The sequence below is a fragment of the Canis lupus genome, chromosome 2 (genome assembly GCF_003254725.2).
Source record: "Canis lupus dingo isolate Sandy chromosome 2, ASM325472v2, whole genome shotgun sequence".
Lineage (NCBI taxonomy): Eukaryota > Metazoa > Chordata > Mammalia > Carnivora > Canidae > Canis > Canis lupus.
Genome location: NC_064244.1, coordinates 13,066,700 through 13,072,384, shown reverse-complemented (window position 1 = coordinate 13,072,384; position 5,685 = coordinate 13,066,700). Strand labels below are relative to the sequence as shown.

Here is a 5,685-nt window from a genome sequence, read left to right as displayed (position 1 = left end):
CTTTTCCTTAGGAACCCTGGGTGGTGCAGTGGTTGAGCGTCCGCCTTTGGCTCAGGTTGTGATCCTGGGGTCTGGGATCAAGTCCTGCATTGGGCTCCCCACAGGAAGCCTGCTTCGCCCTCTGCCTGTGTCTCTGCCTCTCTCTCATGAATAAGATCTTTAAAAAAATAAAAATAAAAATGCTTTTCCTTTGGAAAATATAGCTATGTTAACTTATGTTAACATTTAATGGGTTTATTTATTTTAAAATAAATCATTTTTATTTTTATTTATTTTTAAAAAATACATCATTTAAAAAATATTTTATTTATTTATTCATGAGAGACACACACACAGAGAGAGAGAGAGAGAGAGAGAGAGGCAGAGACACGGGCAGAGGGAGAAGCGTCAGGGAGCCTGACGTGGGTCTTGATCCCGAGTCTTCAGGATCGTGGCCTGGGCTGAAGTTGGCGTTAAACTGCTGGGCAACCAGGGCTACCCTTAATGGGTTTATTGTTGTTATTTTTTAATAAATAATTATTTATAAATTTTAATAATAAATATAACTCATATTAACAAAAGCCCTTTGGAATCCTTAATTTTTAAGCACCGGACTGGTCTCAATAAAAAAGTTTAAGAACCACTGGGCTAACAGTAACTTCTTGCAAGATACATCCACGAAGGCAAAAGAAACAAAAGCAAAAATGAACTATTGGGACTTCATCAAGATAAGAAGCTTTTGCACAGCAAAGGATACAGTCAACAAAATTAAGACAACCTACAGAATGGGAGAAGATATTGGCAAATGACGTATCAGATAAAGGGCTAGTTTCCAAGATCTATAAAGAACTTATTAAACTCAACACCAAAGAAACAAACAATCCAATCATGAAATGGGCAAAAGACATGAAGAGAAATCTCACAGAGGAAGACGTAGACATGGCCAACATGCACATGAGAAAATGCTCTGCATCACTTGCCATCAGGGAAATACAAATCAAAACCACAATGAGATACCACCTCACACCAGTGAGAATGGGGAAAATTAACAAGGCAGGAAACCACAAATGTTGGAGAGGATGCGGAGAAAAGGGAACCCTCTTGCACTGTTGGTGGGAATGTGAACTGGTGCAGCCCCTCTGGAAAACTGTGTGGAGGTTCCTCAAAGAGTTAAAAATAGACCTGCCCTACGACCCAGCAATTGCACTGTTGGGGATTTACCCCAAAGATACAGATGCAGTGAAACGCTGGGACACCTGCACCCCGATGTTTCTAGCAGCAATGTCCACAGTAGCCAAACTGTGGAAGGGGCCTCGGTGTCCATCGACAGATGAATGGATAAAGACGATGTAGTCTATGTATCCAATGGAATATAACTCAGCCATTAGAAACGACAAATACCCACCATTTGCTTCAACGTGGATGGAACTGGAGGGTATTATGCTGAGTGAAATAAGTCAATCAGAGAAGGACAAACATATGTTCTCATTCATTTGGGGAATATAAACAATATGAAAGGGAATAGAAGGGGAGGGAGAAGAAACGGGTGGGAAATGTCAGAAAGGGAGACAGAACATGAAGACTCCTAACTCTGGGAAATGAACTGGGGGTGGTGGAAGGGGAGGAGGGCGGGGGGTGGGGGTAAGTGGGTGGCGGGCACTGAGGGGGGCACTTGACAGGATGAGCACTGGGTGTTATTCTATATGTTGGCAAATTCAACACCAATAAAAAATAAATTTATTATTATTAAAAAAAAAAAAAAAAAGAACCACTGGGCTAGAGTAATGCCATTCCCTTTGCTGGAAATTGGCATGGGAGTGTTCATGGATCCCAGAAATGTCCAGTGAGAACAGAGAGGAAGTCTACCGGGAAGCTTCTGGGAAGGGTTTTTCTAGTCCTAGGAGTGAGCCCCAGGAAGACACTGTCTTCTTCCCTTGGATGTTGATGATCTGAATGTGCTCCCTGGAACTGCTGTGGCCACCCTCCTACCCACCTGAGGAGAAACACACCATGAAAGATGGCAGTGATGTTTTCAAATTTCATGATTACAGTAATTCCCTGAACATCTTTCTACATAATACATCTTTGAGAATTTTGGTGGAATGTCTTAGAATCAAATGTGCTGGATATCAGAATATACACATACAAAATTTTAATATCCATTGTTGGTAAGTTGTCTTCCCCAAATTTTTTACCAATAAATGCCTACCAATATTTATTTAACAAGCACTTATGCAAAGTATACTATGTGCTAGGCAACTGTTCTAAGGTTTTTACAAATATTAACTAATAGTATATGTGAATGCCTATTTCTCTATACCTTCGCTGAATTATTATTTATTCCTGCTTATTTGATAAGCAGAAAATATCTTACAATTTCAGGTTGCCTATCTTTGCAACATGCAGCTAATATGGTTGATTTAAAAACGTTATCTTTACTTTTTTCAAAGTTTTTATTTATTTATTCATTAGAGACACAGAGAGAGGCAGAGACACAGGCAGAGGGAGAAGCAGGCTCCATGCAGGGAGCCCAACACGGGACTTGAAACCAGGACCCCAGGATCACGACCTGAGCCGAAGGCAGACGCTCAGCTGCTGAGTCACCCCGCTGCCCCTCCAACAGCCTTCTTAAAGAAGGGTCATGCAGTGTTCTTCTCCCATAAAAGCTCTGTTAGAGGATCTGCAGGAGTTTCCCAGCCCCATCAGCAACCTGTGGACCCATCCTCTAGCAAGTGACTCAGACCTTGAAATGAGCAAACTATTGCAATAGTGGGTGTGGGAATAAGTTGGTCCTCGACACTGATACAGGACCAGAGGATTCCAGAAGGGGGTTCTTCCTGCTTATCCTTTCAGAAAGGCTGTGTTAGGAACCTTGGCAGGAGCGGTCAGAAAATACTTGCCAGGGATAGCCACTTTCAAAGACAGGACAGCTGGAACCTTCTAACCTGCCCACTGCAAAACAGCCTGTAAACAATTTACATCTGGTCTCCTGTGTAATGGAAGAAAAAGCTGTTTTTCCTTTTCAGTTAAATGTTCTCAGCCTTCATGTGTGCCTTTTGTTCATTCTAATTCGCCTACATCTGCATAAAACAAAAGTTCATTTTCAGAGCAGTGTGGAGGGAGACTGTGCACAATTCCAGTTATTGTATAGAAAAGCTGTGTGCCTAACTTTTTATTCAGCAAGAAAATAATATATCCAAGATGTTAACGTGGGTGTTTTCTGTAGCTCATACTGGTGATGTCTTGTCTCTCTCTCAAGAAACAATGGGCATTTATTTTGGATTGCTTAGATTTGGTTACACTACTGTTTTTTTTTTTTTTTATTTCAAATGGCTCCCAACTGTTAAGTGGGTGAAAAAATGAGTTAATTTCTCGAATATTTTAAATAGTTTTCATAGGCTTCGATCTTACCTACAGTGGAGACATTTGAAAGTTTATAATGTTAACATCATTTCTTCAAGCTAATATGAAATGAGGAACATTAAATAAATACATTGATATAGATCATGATACAAATAGTTCCAACCCTGAGCTAATTTCTGCTTACATTTTCTTTAAAAAGCACTTCTTCCCCAACACTACTGAATTGTACACCTAAAAGTAATTAGTGGTAAATTTTATTTTATGTGCCTTTTACCACAGTAAGAAAACTTCTAATTTTCAATATTTGGAAGCATTTCTTTAATAAAGAAGTACTTTAAAAAAAAAGTACTTTCAATAATTGTTTAATTTGAGAGAACTTGTGGATTTATTTTCATATGTAGTCAGTGATTATGAAGGCTTAATTTAAAATAAACTCTTTAGATATATTTATCTGTATTTGTTTAATATATTTGAACTCAGAAACATTTTACTTAAAAATATGGAATGCTTCATGAATTTGCCTGTCATCTTTGTGCAGGGGGTCATGTTAATCTTCTGTGTATCATTCCAATTTTTAGTATATGTGCTGCTGAAGGCGGCACCAGATGTTATATTTATAACTCTAGAAAAGGTTACTTGGCATCAAAGAATGATAGAGTGACAAGAGATGGAAGAGTCACCTTGAGGTTTTCAAATGACAATTGTTTTTTAAATGAGCAAGTTAAATTCTGTTAGGTCCAGAACCTGGGGCTAGCATACAAAGCCATCTTCAAAGGAAAGCCACTGAAGACAGAAGATAAAGTGGAGCCCTGAAAAGTCAAACATGCTCTAGAAAACTTGCTTCAAAAACCCCCAAATCAAAATAAAACAAAGCAAAAAAGTGGTCCCCTGCCCTACCTTACCTGTTTCCCACTCTCCAGAAGTAGCCACTTTCATTTTTTTCATCTCCAAATCCCTACGTGATTATTCATGGTTAAGCGCACGCACACCCTCTAGCCCCTCTTCCTCTCAGTGAGGTCCTATCATGAATTTAGTTAATAATCCATGTTTACATTACTATGACAATGAAACATGCCAATCACGGCTGAGTTATGTAATATACGGTGCTGACTTCTCCTTTCTCAGGATTCTTTTTTGAATCAGTAATTTTATTTTCACGATGTTCTATGTATCAATCATTTAGTCAACCTTCAACTACTCTTCAGTTATATAAATTTCCTCTCCGAATCTTCAAACACACTAGCTATTCTGTTTTGTTTTGGAAACTTCTCTCTGGTAGCTTTCTGACTGGCTCCGATCTGGACTGGTTGCTCTTTATCTGTCACCTCATGATTCACTTCTGTATGTCCCACATCTTCTTAGTCTAATCTCTCATTTTGGCTGACCAATAGTTTCCCAATAGAGGGTACTAAGAAGTAAAATTTTGAGAACTGTGTGTCTGGAAGCCTTTTTTTTTTTTTTTTTTTTTTTAAACTTACCCTTACACAAATTAAGATAATTTTCCCTGAGAATTTTGAAGGTAGTAATACATTTTCTTCTAATTTCCAGTGTTGATGCATTCAGATTTCAATCCTTTGTGTGAAATCTTGGGGTTTTGTTTTTTTTTTAAAGGTCTTCTCTGTACTGGGATATCACAATGTGTACCTTAGGGTGGGTCTATTTGTACCCATTGTGCTGTGCATTAGAAACTGATGGCCTTCAGTTAAATTTTCTTCAATTTTCAATGATTTCATTGATTATCTGTTTCATCCTTGTGGAATGTTTATTATTCACATCTGAGTCCTTTTGTTCTAGTCTTCAAACTTATTTTCCAACTTCTTTTGGGTACTATTTTGTAAGCAATTTCTTCAACTTCATCTTCTAACCCTTCCACTGAGTTTTTCACCACTATTTCACAACCTGAGAAATTAGTGCTAGCTCTTTAAAGTGTTCTCTCCTTGTAGACTTATTTTTCTATTATTCTTTAAAACATTTTTGTTTTGATCCTTTAACTTTAAAGGCTTTCCTCAAATGCTTGATGATCCTTGGTTGTTTGTATATATTTAAGGAGACACAAAGAAACTGACTGGAAGCAACCGTTTCGTATAAATAGGATTTGTTGACTGACATTTCTGAAACCTTTTCCTTGGGTACCGCCATTACAGTTGTCCAGTTTTTCAGAGTAATCTTCTTATCTCCTGGATGGGCAACATAGCCTGGCTGCCAGCATTCAGGTAGCCAAGTGAGGGGGACAGGCTTGAAGTTCTAAATATTCTGATTATAGACTTTCGTATTACTTTCTGTATCAGTCACAGCCCAAAGGCACTAAGTGTACATGGGTACAGACAACTATAAAGAACACTC

General features: G+C 38.4%; 1 non-coding gene across 1 annotated transcript; it reads right to left on the bottom strand.

Annotated features, from left to right (window-relative positions):
- Positions 1-3,835: 3,835 nt before the first annotated feature.
- On the bottom strand, positions 3,836-3,944 carry LOC112670426 (U6 spliceosomal RNA). Its single transcript, XR_003142947.1, has one exon. It is a non-coding gene; the product is annotated as a U6 spliceosomal RNA (small nuclear RNA).
- Positions 3,945-5,685: the final 1,741 nt, after the last annotated feature.